The sequence below is a fragment of the Haliotis cracherodii genome, unplaced genomic scaffold (genome assembly GCF_022045235.1).
Source record: "Haliotis cracherodii isolate W230 unplaced genomic scaffold, xgHalCrac1.p SCAF_1, whole genome shotgun sequence".
NCBI classification, from domain to species: Eukaryota; Metazoa; Mollusca; class Gastropoda; order Lepetellida; family Haliotidae; genus Haliotis; species Haliotis cracherodii.
Window position 1 is genome coordinate 75,955,918 of NW_027266264.1, and position 16,337 is coordinate 75,972,254.

At 40.1% G+C, this 16,337-nt stretch overlaps 1 protein-coding gene and 4 non-coding genes across 5 annotated transcripts in view; all 5 read right to left on the bottom strand.

The window, feature by feature from the left end:
• The window catches only part of LOC139475147 (doublecortin domain-containing protein 2C-like), a 125,866-nt gene that overhangs the window by 84,375 nt on the left and 25,154 nt on the right, over nt 1-16,337 (bottom strand). The gene's annotated exons all lie outside the window — the stretch shown is intronic.
• Trnastop-uca (transfer RNA opal suppressor (anticodon UCA)) lies at nt 6,968-7,054 on the bottom strand. Its single transcript has one exon. It is a non-coding gene; the product is annotated as a tRNA-Sec (tRNA).
• On the bottom strand, nt 9,363-9,449 carry Trnastop-uca (transfer RNA opal suppressor (anticodon UCA)). Its single transcript has one exon. It is a non-coding gene; the product is annotated as a tRNA-Sec (tRNA).
• Trnastop-uca (transfer RNA opal suppressor (anticodon UCA)) lies at nt 10,845-10,931 on the bottom strand. Its single transcript has one exon. It is a non-coding gene; the product is annotated as a tRNA-Sec (tRNA).
• Trnastop-uca (transfer RNA opal suppressor (anticodon UCA)) lies at nt 11,983-12,066 on the bottom strand. Its single transcript has one exon. It is a non-coding gene; the product is annotated as a tRNA-Sec (tRNA).

Genomic DNA, 16,337 nt, shown 5'->3' on the forward strand with positions numbered 1-16,337 from the left:
CACAGCCGAGGAACCCAGCTCGAGCACTGGTATGGGATTCGAACCAGGGATCAGCGGATCCTAGTAAGGCTAAGGGACACAACTCTTCAGGAATTAGGATACCTCAATGGTCCACTCGTGTGTGTTCTTATGAATATTGAAAGGGTTTTGTTGCTGTTATTTATAATGCGCACCTCTCCCGTCTGCTCCATCCGTCTAGGGGATCAAAGCATCTTCTACATAATCACCGGAGACAGATCACATCGATCTTCCCTCAGATGCAACGTTAACTGTTATTGCAATGCCCACATTTTACCCGGAAAGGTCGAACAGACCCAGGTCGTGTCTGTTCGTGGTTCTAGTACCGAAATAATGTCAATATATGTTCCACTGAGAAGAAAAGTTTGATTGGATTTCGATTGTCTTAGAATACTAAAAATTAACCACTTTTTTACATGAAACGTGAATTACTGCAGTATCTGAAAATGAAGAAAGTCTCTGGGCTCCTTTTTATCATATTTTATAAGTTTTATAATTTAACAACTTTTTTTTCTTTCTGTAAAATATGTTCATTTCAGGGACAAGATGTTAGTAAAAAAAATGTCAAAGCCAGGGAATAATCAGTCTCGAGTATCGTCCGAAAAAGTGAAGAAACCAGGGCCCACTTGCACAAAGCGATCTTAGCGCTACGACTATTGTAAGCCTATATTAAAGTATTGGAGTTACGATCATCTTAGCGCTAAGATCGCTTTGTGCAAGTGGACCCAGGTGTTCGCGAAAAGGGTAAACATGCCCGATAGTTACCAGCGCTACACACATTTTGCATAAAGAAGTTAGTGTGTGTTTGTTTGTTTGTTGCCTAACGTCGCACAGCAGTACTCCTGTCATACGACGGTGGTCTGTAAAAACAATCGAAGGCCATTCTCGGTATGCCCAACCATCATATTGCCGGAATAATGCAAAAGCGCCACACGCAGGTATAACGAACAAGTAGTTATTTCTGGCCAGATAAACGCAAAAAAATACTTCATAACTGACAAGCAAGTATCTTTATTGATACGCCAGCTAAAATGACACTTAAAGATATTGACTTACAATTATGCATATTTAACAGTAAAAAAGATGTGGTCTAAACCGAGTGTACAGGACATTAGTTTGTCGTGCCAAACAGAGATTAGTAATAATCAAGCAAGAATTCCAACGTGCTTTGACAAAAACCTTGTTTGTCCTTGCAAATACATTCTGTTATTAGCTGCGGACATGTGAATGTCGCTGACTCTGACCGCTACCCCAGGGTACCAACACTCTAATTACCCTGCTGCCGTGGCGAGGAAGCGTTTCTTTCAGCACATGTTGCAACAAACACTTGTCATCAAATAACTCCAGGTAATAACGGGATCTTACGCGATATGATGATACCTTTGAAGAAAGTGTACAAGTCAGAAAGTCACTAATTGTATAGTCTGGAAGTAAGTGATAGGTACCGACGTTTACTACAATATCTGAAAAAACTATTGGACCTACTCCAGTCAAAGTCGGTATGAGATTATTAAACAGTCACACATTTAAAGAAAATCGCTGTATGAATAAAAAATCTGCTATCACTTTATTTCATCAACAACCGCGGGCACGGGTGGCCCAGTCGTCTAAGGAGCCGCGATTCGCTGTGCAGAGTTGCGTCCCTTGGGCACGCCAGGAACCTATGATTGCGGGTTCGAATGCCGGTTCGCCCCAATCATGTTTCTAGGTTTGTCAGCACCATATCCGTGCTCGTGGGTTTCACCGAAGTGGTAAACGTCTGAGGCCTGCATCACTTCGGGCTTTCCTCCCACATTAAGCTGACACTCCGCGATATGACTGGAATACAGTTAAAAGCGGCGTTAAACCCAACTCACTCACTCACTCACTCATCAACAACCAGACCTGTTCGTCATCTGCATAATGCTACCTTTGCGTTACAGGGCCATATGACACAGTTGAACCAATCAACTCAACTCGAAAGGCTGCACGGGAATCACGCACGCACGAATACGGTGTTAGCGTTGGGCGTCTCAAGCAGTTATTTAATAATATTTATCCAATTATTTTTGTATTCTTTTTCAGGTCAATGTTATTGACTTGAATGTATCATTCCTTGCCACATTATTGTATCTGACTTTACGTCAGGTAAATATGAAGCAATGGTTCATGGAATGCTCTCCATAGAATGGTTGGATAGTGAGATGGAAGGTCTTTACTTCAATTCTTTAAACTGTTTAATTATTGACACCAATATTTGTTAACGTATCTCCAGCCCCAGGTGGATTTGTAAACTGATGTGCAAAAGAAAGTATACACTTAAACAGGGAATTCGACCAAATCATTCAAACGTTATCAAACCGTTACTAGACTGAAAACAGTCGTTGAAACACTGCAAATCTGGGTCCAAAACACAATATTATTTTCTTGGTTTTTTTTCATTTTAGCCACATCACATATGGATGTATACGTTCTTTTGTACGGCAGTGTATTATGCGCTGACCGCTACGTTATAATTATACAAATCCTTTTTTGAGTAGATATAAAGGGTTATAACGACACAATTGAGAACAAAACAAATGTTGAGAGTATGAGGTCATGCATGGCTGGTTCACAAGTACAGCTCTTCACAAATCACTGTCGTTCCTAGTTCCAACGCACCTAATACACCCAGTAAACCTAACGACATAAAATCAATTTCTATTTGTAATAGTTTCAAGTTTCCACGCCAGACGTTAGAAGAAAACGTGTAGGTATTTATTGTCGGAGAGTCTCTATTAGTGTTCGTGTTTACATTGCTCCACTGGAGTATTGTTTATTCATCAGAAATTGATACTGCATATTTGAAATGTAAACACAATGACGTGTGGTAGCCTTATATCAAGCTGTATCAGTTTCAACAAACAGCACATTCCCAATCGCCGACATCGGTGTAAGTAAACACGCCTACAGTGTCGCCATCACGTAACGGCATTGCAACACTATGTACACCGTGATATAAAATAAAGATACCTGGATACTTCACGGTGAAGTCTTTATGCACACCGAGGAGACAAAGACAAAGAACATGACAGGAGACAGCTGGGGGTGGAGTGTGGGTGTGTGGGGTGGGGTGTGTGGGGTGTGTGTGTGGGGGTGTTGGGGGCATGAATGATGGGAAAACTAGTTAACATTAAAGTGCAAAATGAACGCAAATACGATGCGAAGCTAATTAGCATTGGGTAGTGGAGATATTATTGCTGAATACATCTCACTTTATGATTAAGTTACATATAGTTATACGTTGGCACTTTACCCAATGGCAAATACAACGGTTAACGTAACTGTGTGACAATTATTTCGCGAAGCACTTTGTACATCACTACAGCTATCGAATCGTCAAAAGTCCTGTGTATATTAACATACTGGTGCGTGAGTGAGTGGGTGAGTTGGGTTTACGCCTATTTGAACAGTATTTTATTAACCATCTCGCAATGCAACCTAAACTTGCATTCGAACCCACGGCCGCTTCAGTGCCTGCGCGTGTGTACCGACATTAAGTCACAAGATGGCGACTGCAGTGTGCAGCTGTAAGGCAGACAAACACAGCAATACCGCAAAATACATACAACAAAGATACATGTACAAAACATCATGTTACTAAGGGAGAGAATTTATGAGGGTAGCCTAGTGGTTAAAGCGTTAGCTCGTCACGCCGAAGACCCGGGTTCGATTCCCGACATGGGTACAATGTGTGAAGCCCATTTCTGGTGTCCCCCGCCTTGATATTGCTGGAATATTGCTAAGAGAGGCGTAAAACCTCACTCACTCACTCACTCACCTTATTATGAGGAAACAAAACGTTTCGGAATATATGCTTACTTCTTTATAGATTCTCTTCCTTTTGGGGCGGTCGGGTAGCATAATGGTTAAAGCGTTCGCTCGTCACGCCGATGACCCGGGTTCGATTCCCGACATGGGTACAATGTGTGAAGCCCATTTCTGGTGTCCCCCGCCGTGATATTGCTGGAATATTGCTAAAAGCGGCGTAAAACCATACTCACTCTCATCCTTATGTGTATCACTTCTAAATGGCATTCAAAGACTTGATCATGTTACTAGTTGCTTATTACCGACAGACAATCGCTGTGAACTAATCTGTTCCAGGGCATAGCTAATCCAGTGTTTCTTTCTATAAACATTATTCTCCACATAAAACAAATCACAGAGAACCACAATATTGTGAAACGCATAGAAATAACGCATGGATATGAGGTGGGCATGGAAAAAAACCCAGTAAGATTGGAGATAGATTGTGAACACTCTGTTGCCTAGCAACGTACGTTTTGCTGACTATAGGAAAACAAAAGGCCGCTGTTAATCACGATATCATCATTAAGTAAGATACAAAATGTTGTTATTACCATGGTAACAGGTAAATTATCTAAACAGGTCATAATTTAATGGTGCTCTTATATATTTTTGTATTTTATTATAATAATTATTTACGAGAATGTTATATTTACCTCTTTCATATGAATATGTATACAAAATGTATAGAATGTCAGCAAAACATGAACACAACAGTGACTTTAATACATGTCACACGTGCATCAGGAACAGATACATACATGATATATGCTTGTCGTAAGAGGCGACTAACGGGATCTGGTGGTCAGGCTCGCTGACTTGGTTGATGCATGTCATAGATCTCAATGCGTGGATCGATGCGCACGATGTCAATCACTGGATTGTGTGGTCCAGACTCGATTATTTTACAGACCGCCGTCATATAGCTGGAATATTGCTGAGAGCGGCGTTAAAAAACAAACAAACAAACATACATGATAAAAATATTTGTATAAACTATGTGAATATTTATTATATATTCAATATATTTCACCAATGTGTTGTAAAAACACACACACACGCACGTACGCACGCATGCACACATACGCACGCACACACACACGCGCGCACCAACCCCTCACACATACGCACGCATACACATGCACGCACGCACACACACACACACATACACACAAGCAAGCGCACGCACACACACACACACACACACACACACACACACACACACACACACACACACACACACACACACACACACACACACACACACACCACCACCACCACCACCACAAACCGATAAAAGAACCACATCTCCCTTGGTGCAGAAGGTTGGACTAAGAAGTACAAAAGCTGTTTTAGTTGATGAGATCCCTGCATAGGCCTATCTAAAAAAAGGTTTTTAGAATCAGATCAATACGAAAAAGCCTACCGGCGTAAGCGAAACAGGCTCTCGATATAACGCTACTATGCTTTACAAACATGTTCGAGATACCCGTTGATATATGTGTATGCATTGTGGGAGAAATCCTGGCGTCACTCGAACACATCCATGCTGATGTCTGGATTAAACACCGATATAATGATACAGCTACGGAGGTGTTGGGGCTACACGACAATGTGGGTCCCTGATGGGAGAAATCTTGCCGTCACTCGGAGACGTGAGTGGGCTGATATGCGGGGTGGTTATCACCGCGCCATATCACAGTCAAGTTGACTGTTCACCGCTATGTGCTGAAGCAAATGTGTTTTATCACGTACAATCCGTTTGCCGGGACGTGTGTTGCTACTTAAGTAACAAACAAGACGAATAAATTTTGACGAGACTCTGGAATTTACACCTATAACGTATACAGCTACCATGTCGGAGATCAAAACGACATAGCTGTATACATGTGGAGTGTCTTCGCTTAGTCGTAGATCTGTGTGGGGTCGTATTCTGTGTAGATCAAATTTCATTCGTCTTTTTGTGTTTTTGTTTGTTTGTTTGTTATTTGTTTGTTTGTTTGTTGTGTTTTTTGCGGGGTTGGATGCTATGTGTCAGTGTTAGGTATTGATGTATTGATTAACTGTTGACAAGACACAGTGCAAATGGTAACGGTAACCATGAGGTACACCGGAGTTATGTCCCCTTATGCACGGCAGTCTTCAATTTACCCACTGGTTTGGGGGGAAAGGAAGGATAGAAGGATTTTAAGGACGTTTGATCGCGATATGTTCATGTCGCCCTTGTGTATTTCTGCAATGATTAGTTACCAACTAAAGTAAACAAACTAAACAAATCATAGGCCTTTGACATCCCATAACATAACAATATAAAAGTATCTCTCATCTCATATAATATACAGATGTGTATAATATGCAGAGATGTATTGTTGACATCTGCTGTCACAATGTCTACCTCATCTCGGTAACACCATAGGATGATTCCCCAAGTCGCTTCCCACATGACAAAACAACCGAAATGATCTGAATCTGTAAGTGCTTCATATTTCACAGCTAGTAATCAGCATCCATTTTTAGCATATACAAATGATATCATATGAGTGCGTTGCAATCATGCCAGGCTCTCCCATGAATAGGTTGAGTTCAGGCGCTGTGAGCATTATTCAAACCTGTCACGGTAGACGACACAACTAATGGGCTCCATACATTGCAGCCACCTGGGGAATCGAATTAGGTATTGGGCGCGGCAGGTCAACGCTTTAACTACTTGGCTACCACTACACTGAAATGTTGATCAGATAGTTCACAGTTACCCGTGTAACTCTGCAAAGAGTTCACGATATTTTAGTGTTGGAATGTAGATATAGTAAATATCGACGCACACGCCATATGTTGGGTACACGTGTGATGTGACTGTTCGACATAGCCAGACATGTTCAACACCTTGCTGCCCGCTTCGGTTCCGCCCTACTCTCGACTCTCGTCAGTGTTTCTTCATTTTGCACATTTTCTCAAATAGTTATCGAAATAAAAATCTATGATATACATTCATATGATACACTATGATATATATATATATATATATATATAGTAGAGAGTATGTCTGGGATTTAGAATGTATAGCCTTTGTCAACGCAGATCATCTCTTAAAAGCCTTTCAGAGAAATATTTCTCAAAAGTTCGCCCGAAAGGTGGAATTGAACCACTCTGACGTCAGTCAGCTACAGGTTTGAAGCCTGCACCCCAGACCACTGACGGTCATTCGGGCAGTAAGTTCAGATGTTGAGAGGATTATATCAGTGGAGAGGGCCAGAGATACAATACATGACCAGGGTTAGTTTACATACAGTCAATGCATTTAAAATATTAATTGTTTGTACATCAATAGATTACAATAAAATTCTGAAGTTTACGAAAGCCCTGTTTGTTTAGTTTATGGTTAAAATTCAGATTGAAGATGAATTAATTAATCTTATACACAGGTATATATACCAGCTGCTGTGATAACATTGCGAGACACGCTGCAGTTGTATAACAGCTGCGTCACTGGGACACACAGGTAGTGAGTTGAATATAGTATCAGTCGCAACTCGGCTGTCTGGTCTGTCTAGCCACTAGATCCTCGGTTGCAGCCCGGGGTGCAGTGCTCACTGGCACGTTATCGACAAACAATACATGTACACCATCCTACTTACAACTATATAGAACAATGTTTTTCTTTATAGTTTAATATTAATTATATCTAAAAGTCGAAACATCCTTACGACGACTTGCACCCAAGCTCCCCTATCGCAGGCTTGAAATGGGGTTTAACGTCGCGTCCAAGATTATTGCACTTATACAGGGACGTGTGTGTGTGTGTGTGGTGGAGGGGGGGGGGGGGGGGGGGGGGGGGGGGGGGGGCTGCTTGCTTGTACTAGTCCGGATTAATGCCGCTGACACAGTGTACTGACTCCGAGCCGACCAGTTCTTGTTTTAGCGGCGCCTTAATGCCGAGCGTCAGGTAGGGTAACATCAAGAACAAACTTTTAACGTCTTTTGGTATGACGCAGCCGGGGATCGAAACCCCAAGCTTTCGCTCACCGGGCGGACGGTCTTCAACAAGACCACGAAGGCGCTCCACTGGCTTGTAAGGAGAGAATTCTCAAGGTATTGCTTTTAAATGGTTTGAAAGAACGTGATATTTTATTGTGAAACATAAATTTATGCATAAAACAATAATCTTGACCGGTAATGTAGACCATTATTGCCCATGATGTGGAACGGTTGAAGACAAGCTCATCACAGCGATATCCCGTTCGCGGAGCTCTCTGTCCTACCGAGAGTGTAACGAAGGTGTCACACGCTCGGAAGAAGCTTGGGTGGAAGAATGGCATGGGAGACAACTCCGAGTGACTTAGTAATAAGGCTCTGGACAGTCGTTGGGATGATTAAACGCTTGTACTTTGTAGCTACAGTTAATTGAGATAGAGTGTTATCAGATCGTCATCTGTTAAAAATACAGAGTGGAGACAAAATGGTGAAACACTTTTATACAATCAGATTAATTTGAATTTGACTTGATGCATTCTCAGTGTCTAAAGACATATATATGTCTACTATATATATATATATATATATATATATATATATATATATATACTTTGACACTTATTACTTAGCTCTTAATATAAGAAAAAAGTAGAAGGCAATGTGCATCTGTTTGAATCATTCTGACACTCTTGCATATATCAATATACAGTATTACGTTTATAACGAACACGCTCACAACGAACAGACGGATATAACGAGGTGTTTTTTGTCCCGGCCATTTGCTGTATATATGCTGTATATATTCTTATAACGTACAACGGTTATAACGAACTAAGACTAGCGGTTCCTTTGAGTTCGTTATAACCGTAGTTTACTGTATAACTTAGAATAACATCGTAAGACCATGTCATTAAACGTATGTTATTCCTACCGTAGGTTATGATCGTGGAATATTAATGAATTTTAATTGATGGCCAAAAATTGAGTACAATCGCCAGACGCTGAAGAATCGCGCAGGCGGCAGAAGTATCGTAAGTCCCCAGGGTCCCTTGTATGGCCACTTAACTTGGGAAAAACAAAATATTTTATCACACACTGTCATAAATACTGGATAACTCTGAAGACAAATTTTACGCTGCTCAGGCCACAGTGGTTGAAGTGGAAGCGAGTTGGGAATCATCGGCGATATGTCCGCGTTCGAATCCCAGCAACGAGAAATATTTTAAGAACAGTTAATGAAAGGATATATACAATTTCCGGGATAGTGTGACATCCCCGCTTATGAGATTTAACCCGTCACATGAGGTTTATAAATGGTGCATACGTTGAACGCATAGTGTTGGTCTCTACAAGTAGTAGTGACACACATTGCTGTTTTACTAAACGCGTAAGTTCTTTGCACATTTTCTAAAAATGACCTAAACAAAATGATATTTAGTTGCACAAAATGAGAGAGTATAGTATATCTGGGACTTATAATGTATAGCCTTTGTCAACGCAGGTCATCCCTTAAAAGCCTTCACGAGAAATATTTCACAAAAGTTCGCCCGAAAGGTGGAATTGAACCACTCTGACGTCAGTCAGCTACAGGTTTGAAGCCTGCACCCCAGACCACTGAGGGTCGTTCGGGCAGCAAGCTCAGGTGTTGAGAGGCTTATATCAGTGGAGAGGGCCAGTGATACAATACATGACCAGGGTTAGTTTACATACAGTCAATACATTTAAAATATTAATTGTTTGTACATCAATAGATTACAATAAAATTCTGAAGTTTACGAAAGCCCAGTTTGTTTAGTTTATGGTTAAAATTCAGATTGAAGATGAATTAATTAATCTTTTACACAGGTATATATACCGGCTGCTGTGATAACATTGCGAGACACGCTGCAGTTGTATAACAGCTGCGTCACTGGGACACACAGGTAGTGAGTTGAATATAGTATCAGTCGCAATTCGGCTGTCTGGTCTGTCTAGCCACTAGACGGATATAACGAAGTGTTTTTTGTCCCGGCCATTTGCTGTAGATATGCTGTATATATTCTTATAACATACAACGGTTATAACGAACTAAGATTAGTGGTTCTTTTGAGTTCGGTATAACCGTAGTTTACTGTATAACTTAGAATTACATCGTAAGAGCATGTCATTAAAAGTATGCTATTCGTACCATAGTTTATGATCGTGGAATATTTGTGAATTTTAATTGATGGCTAAAATTGACTACAATCGCCAGACGCTGAAGCGATGGTGTAAATCCTGCTGGAGAATCGCGCAGGCAGAATTATCGTAAGACCCCACGGTCCCATGTAAGGTGGCTTAACATTGGTTGCTGGTGATCTATAGCCCGTTTTCACTTTGTATTGTCGATCCATAGGGTATTCTTTTAAATGTTCTCAACTAATTTTAATTTGAGACTGTGATAATCTAGTTATGTACTGTCCATCGATGACAGGTTTTTATTAGTCCAAATTTATGTATTATTAATGTTATCGTCACGATATGGCTGAATTATTGTCGATGTGATGTTAATGTTTAACTCACTCACTCACTTGGAAAAACAGCATATTTTTATCACACACTGTCATTAATACTGGATGACGCTAAAAATCAATTCCACGCCGCTCAGGCCACAGTGGTTAAAGTGGAAGCGAGTTGGGAATCATCAGCGATTTGTCCGCGTTCGAATCCCAGCAACGAGAAATATTTTAAGAACAGTTAATGAGAGGATATATACAATATCCGGGATAGTGCGACATACTCGCTTATAAGATTTAACCCGTCACATAAGGTTTATAAATGGTGCATATGTTGAACGCATAGTGTTGGTCACTACAAGCGGTAGCGACACGCGATGCTGTTTTACTAAACGCATAAGTTCTTTGCACATTTCTAAAAATGACCTAAAGAAAATGTTATTTAGTTGCACAAAATGAGAGAGTATAGTATGTCTAGGACTTAGAATGTATAGCCTTTGTCAACGCAGGTCAGTACATACACGCCTTTCAGAGAGATATTTCTCAAAACTTCGCCCGAAAGGTGGAATTGAACCACTCTGACGTCAGTCAGCTACAGGTTTGAAGCCTGCACCCCAGACCACTGAGGGTCGTTCGGGCAGTAAGTTACTCTGTAGAGAGGCTTATATCAGTGGAGAGGGCCAGTGATACAATACATGACCTGGGTTAGTTTACATACAGTCAATACATTTAAGATATTAATTGTTTACACATAATCAATTTAATATATAAAAACTCTATTTGATAAAAGCCGTTTCTATTCAGGTTATGGTTACTAAATTGTAACTATTGTTACATAAATCAACTTCTTCCATAAATATATACCGTGCTGACATTGCGATAATTTTGCCAGATACGGCAATCGTATCACTGCAGGATGACCGGGGCATACCAGATGGGTCGTGATGTGAATATAGTGGTATCAGTTTTATTCAGAATGATTACTGTAAATATACAACGTCAAAACCAGAGAATGATCAGTCTGGATTATCCGCCGAAATAGATTCCTGGGCGACAAAGGCAAAATATCCGTGAAAATTATGTGAATGGATCACTGAAAATCAGTGATAACGCCAGTTGTTCGCGAAAAGGGTAAGTAAATCCTGCCACAATAATAGTATGATGAGATAATAATGTACCGGCTAAACCATGTCAGAGATCGCATCATTGTTCAACTTAAAACTTGTTCGGACAAAGCATTTAATGTTCAGAAAATCATATATGCTAATAATAATTTATAACGCTTCAAAATATTTCATCCCCCAGAGGTTAAAGTGGATGCGAGTTAGGAATAAGCGAAATGTCAGGGTTCGAATCCCAGCAACGAGAAATATTTTAAGAATAGTTAATAAAAGGATATATACATCTCCGGGATAGCGTGGCATCCCCGCTTATGAGATTTAACCCGTCACATGAGGTTTATAAGTGGTGCTTATGTTGAACGCATAGTATTGGTAACAGTCACTACAAGCGGCAGTGCCACGCGATGTTCGGTTTCGCTAAACGCGTGAAACAGTGCAGATTTTCTTTAAAATGACCAAAAGAAAATGATATTTTGAATCGAATCGAATGTCAGCAGAACATATGTGCAGTGAGTTAGATCAGGTCATCCCATAAAACCCTTTCAGAGAAGTATTCTCAAAAAGTTCGCCCGAAAGGTGGAATTGAACCACTCTGACGTCAGTCAACTACAGGTTTGAAGCCTGCACCCCAGTCCACTGAGGGTCGTTCGTTTTATTATTTTTAAAATATATTTTGTGCTGAGTCGAGGGTGGCATAACGTGAGCTTTTGTCAATCACCTGATGGGTGATCAAGTAGACATTCCCCGTTCACACCAACATTTAATAATACTTGTTTAGTAGATTCTTGTATTGTGTACATTTGTACTGTGTTTCAAGTGCTTTGCAGAGGGCTCAGTAGGTGCATATTAAATTGGGCTTTCAGACATGTTCTTAATAGAACTAATCTAATACAAAAATAATCATGTTTAAACAAAAGGAAATTTTAGTGTGTGAGTGAGATTGGATTAATGAGGCTCTGGACCGTTCTGTCACAGCGCCTACGATACTTACTCGATAAACACACTCTGGGTAGTTAGGGTAACTGTTGCTTAAAATAGTATTTCAGTTACATGATGTCGTCAGAAAGTCAGAAGTGATGCAGATTGTTCACGTTTACCACTTGAGTGAAATCCAGAAACATAATTGGGGATTATCTGCTATTGGAACCCTCGAGCACAGGCTACTGGTACGCCTAAGGGACGCAGATCTGCACATTGAATTGGGAGCAAAAGAAGACCGGCCCACCAGTGTCCCAAAGGGAATGCTATAATCTATCCACTGTTGACTATAAAGATTATTATTGTCAAACACTATCAGCACATCACTGTATTTTGTCCTTTGTCCTTTGTATTATGTCATCCCCTTTGGCCTTGTATTATGTCCTTTGTATTATGTCCTTTGGTCTTTGTATCATGTCATCCCCTTTGGCTTTTGTATTATGGCCTTTGGCCTTTGTATCATGTCATCCCCTTTGGCTTTTGTATTATGTCCTTTGGCCTTTGTATCATGTCATCCCCTTTGGCTTTTGTATTATGTCCTTTGGCCTTTGTATCATGTCATCCCCTTTGGCTTTTGTATTATGTCCTTTGGTCTTTGTATCATGCCATCCCCTTTGGCTTTTGTATTATGTCCTTTGGTCTTTGTATCATGTCATCCCCTTTGGCTTTTGTATTATGTCCTTTGTATCATGTCATCCCCTTTGGCTTTTGTATTATGTCCTTTGGTCTTTGTATCATGTCATCCCCTTTGGCTTTTGTATTATGTCCTTTGGTCTTTGTATCATGTCATCCCCTTTGGCTTTTATATTATGTCCTTTGTTCTTTGTATCATGTCATCCCCTTTGGCTTTTGTATTATGTCCTTTGGCCTTTGTATCATGTCATCCCCTTTGGCTTTTGTATTATGTCCTTTGGTCTTTGTATCATGCCACCCCCTTTGGCTTTTGTATTATGTCCTTTGGTCTTTGTATCATGTCATCCCCTTTGGCTTTTGTATTATGTCCTTTGGTCTTTGTATCATGCCACCCCCCTTTGGCTTTTGTATTATGTCCTTTGGCCTTTGTATCATGTCATCCCCTTTGGCTTTTGTATTATGTCCTTTGGCCTTTGTATCATGTCATCCCCTTTGGCTTTTGTATTATGTCCTTTGGCCTTTGTATCATGCCATCCCCTTTGGCTTTTGTATTATGTCCTTTGGTCTTTGTATCATGTCATCCCCTTTGGCTTTTGTATTATGTCCTTTGGTCTTTGTATCATGCCACCCCCTTTGGCTTTTGTATTATGTCCTTTGGCCTTTGTATCATGTCATCCCCTTTGGCTTTTGTATTATGTCCTTTGGTCTTTGTATCATGCCATCCCCTTTGGCTTTTGTATTATGTCCTTTGGTCTTTGTATCATGTCATCACCTTTGGCTTTTGTATTATGTCCTTTGGTCTTTGTATCATGTCATCACCTTTGGCTTTTGTATTATGTCCTTTGGTCTTTGTATCATGTCATCCCCTTTGGCTTTTGTATCATGTCATTCCCTTGGCATTTGTATTATGTCCTTTGGCCTTTGTTTTAAGTCTGATACCCGGATATGCAACCTGTCTTGTACAGGATTTGTAGTTTTCTTTATTTTTGCTGATCATGTGAATATTTAACTAATATGTTAGGCTCAGCGTCGGTGCATATGCACTAAAGTGCATCATGAAGACTAAAGTCTAGGTCACGTTATTCCTGCCTATTTCCAGATGTCCCACTGACCATTAATAACCATGCTTTAGTCGTGCTCTCAAGATTACACAGTTTGAAAGAGATGTCTGCTCCAAATGTACATGTACAGTCGAAACAATATTCAGATGATTCACGCAATCATGGGATAAGATTTAATTTATCGCAAGATTGCAGGTAACGTACTAGGAGCGTGTATAGTGCTGTCACGACAACAGCGATGCTCCCTTAAGTTACAACGTGTTATAAGAGCATTCCCACAGGGCATGGAGGACAGTGCATGTATATCTCAATGAAACTAGTGAATTGATTGTCTGTGGTTCAATGAATAACAGCTATCGATGAAAAAAACTGCAACAATTACCATATTACAATTAACTGTAATCAGTATGTATGTTTTAAAACACAACGCAGATCTAAAATTAACAACTATATCGATCAATGAAGTTAAAATATCCCGAAGCTAATAAGAAGATTCCAGTGCATACGATTTCAAAAGGACAAAGTTGATGGGTACATGACACGATCCATGAAATAATGTTGAAACAGTATCGTTAATTCAAACGAAACCCATGCCATGTATGACATGTACTCGCGCACCTGCATCTCACGACTAGACCATGCTTCTACCACACAGTGCAAAATACGTCAATCAAACAAATATTCCAAAACCCTTATCACTTCAACCTCGTGTTCTTCAACAATAAATATTTGATAAAGGGGCGTATAATAGTTTCAACCTTTCTGTAACAGTGGCCAGTACTGTGGTGTTTACCGTGGCGGCAACTGTCGCGGGGATAACGGTACCTCAGTGCTCACCTCATGTTTGCCATCACGCCACTGTCGCCGTCAAGATAATAGGCTTATTCATACTTGATAAAGTAAATATTTGCCGTATTGGGAACCGCACTAATCTATATGGGAGCCTGATCCATAGTTTTAAAACACTGCCCCGATATTCCATAGTGAGAAGATCAAAGATTAATAATGGTGACTGTATGGTGACCACGTGTACTGGTTGTCACTCACTGTCTGTATTGTTGTGAACCATAACGAGTGTCTGGAACACATATATATGTGGTCTGGCTATGATATTTATGATAGATTGATTATATCGGTCATTGTCTTGTCAATACTTCTTATTGTCACTCACTGTCTGTATTGTTGTAAACCATAATGAGTATTTGGAAAACAAATGGATGTATATATATATATATGTATCTATATCACACAGACATTTATAGACATATATATGAGAGAGAGAGAGAGAGAGAGAGAGAGAGAGAGAGAGAGAGAGAGAGAGAGAGAGAGAGAGAGAGAGAGAGAGAGAGAGAGAGAGAGAGAGAGAGAGAGAGAGAGAGAGAGAGAGAGAGAGATTTGTGTGTGTGGTCTGGCAATGATATTTATGATAGACTGATTATATCGGTCATTGTCAATACTTCATATTTTGTGATGCCCTACATATAAAAAATAGTGCCGGAACCCTCAAAGTGATATTGGATTTTAGGAACATCTTATATCGTAGTTATTGATATCTTAGAAGACTCTCATAACGCCATGTGAAGTGTTTTGTCAAATCGTATTGTATCCTGAACAAAAAATGATGAATGACAGCACTATATTGGGGGATGTGTTTTTGTGAAATTGTGTTCTAAGTCTTCACTAAAAAGAAATCCCCCCCATTATTCATGATCCCGAACCTTTTTGTTCAGTATGTTTGATTTGTATTTTATCTGAGGTGAAACTGAAATATATGTCTGTCTGTATACGTTCCGCTGCAATTGAAATGTTGGTTCAAGATAATGTATAAATGACAAACAAACTTTCCATACCTGAAAATCAATGGAGCGTTTAAACAATAGAATGACGTCACTTCGGCCGGGTGTATTCACGGGAGACTCGTAGCGTATACAAACCCGTGAAGTATTGACGATGTACACCAGCATGTGTGGATTATCGATTAACCGAATCCCTTCACCACAGATATGTTTTATTAAAGGACCCCGTGGACCAAGTTTTAGGGACAAACCATAAACTGACACACTTTAAAACACAAAGGTTGCGTGACACTTGACTTTCTTATGAAGCAGCTCGTTAAATTTTCAAACATGTTTTAGCTCAGATTGGGTCTTTCTTAGGCTGTTGCACTCACTTCGTGACTCGTAGATTACTTCAGAAGCTCCAGTCAGACACGACGATCATCAGATGAAGCATATAGTTTATAAGATGCCACT